This window comes from Nothoprocta perdicaria, unplaced genomic scaffold (assembly GCF_003342845.1).
Source record: "Nothoprocta perdicaria isolate Ctin4 unplaced genomic scaffold, notPer1 scaffold_963, whole genome shotgun sequence".
Classification (NCBI taxonomy): Eukaryota; Metazoa; Chordata; class Aves; order Tinamiformes; family Tinamidae; genus Nothoprocta; species Nothoprocta perdicaria.
Genome location: NW_020456269.1, coordinates 1 through 997, shown reverse-complemented (window position 1 = coordinate 997; position 997 = coordinate 1). Strand labels below are relative to the sequence as shown.

General features: G+C 74.3%; 1 long non-coding RNA gene across 1 annotated transcript; it reads left to right on the top strand.

Annotated features, from left to right (window-relative positions):
* Positions 1 to 214, top strand: LOC112959107. Its single transcript, XR_003251570.1, has 2 exons — positions 1 to 49; positions 118 to 214. It is a non-coding gene; the product is annotated as an uncharacterized LOC112959107 (long non-coding RNA).
* Positions 215 to 997: the final 783 nt, after the last annotated feature.

The following is a 997-nucleotide window of genomic DNA, read 5'->3' as shown; positions in this document are numbered from 1 at the left end:
TGCACGGCGGGCGCCGTGTACACGTACCACGAGAAGCGCAAGGACACGGGTGAGCGCCGGGCCGGAACCGGGACCGGGACCGCCGGAACCGGGGCCCTGACCGGGACCGCCCCGCAGCCGCTTCCGGGTACGGCACGCAGCGGGTCCGTCTCGGCCGCGACGCCGTCAAGGACTTCGACTGTTGCTGCCTCTCGCTGCAGCCCTGCAGGGACCCGGTGGTGACGTGAGCGGGGGGACACCAGGATCCGGGGGGACACCGGGACGGGGGGACACCGGGACGGGGGGACACCAGGATCCGGGGGGACACCGGGACAGGGGGACACCGCGACGGGGGGACACCGGGATCCGGGGGACACCGGGATGAGGGGACATCGGGACGGGGGGACACGGGGGACACCGGGATGAGGGGACACCAGGACAGGGGGACACCGGGATCCGGGGGACACCAGGACGGGGGGACACCGGGACGGGGGGACACCGGGATCCGGGGGACAGGGAGGACAGGGGGACACCCCTGGGGGGCACCGGGATCCGGGGGACACTGGGACGGGGGGACACCGGGACGGGGGGACACCGGGACAGGGGGACACCGGGACGGGGGGACACCAGGATCCGGGGGACACCGGGATGAGGGGACACCGGGATATGGGGGACACCGGGATCCGGGGACACGAGGACACCGCTGCGGGACACCTGGAGCCCCCAGAACATGGGGACCCCTCAGGACCCTCCCAAGAGCCCCCGGGATCCCCCCAAACCTGGGGGGGGTGAGAGCCCCCCCTGCCCCCCCCGGCCTCTGGGTGCCCCCTGGGGCCCCATTCAGACCCCAGGGACCCCTTGACCCCCCCCCGGGCCCCTCCCCCTCCTGGGACTGCTTGGCGCCCCCCCAGGTGCTCTCAATGGGGGCAGGTTTGGGGGGTCCCTGGGGGTTCGCGCAGGTCTGGGGGTTTGGGGGGCTCCAGTGGGGTACGGGGTGTTCGGGGAGGTCCCGGGGGTT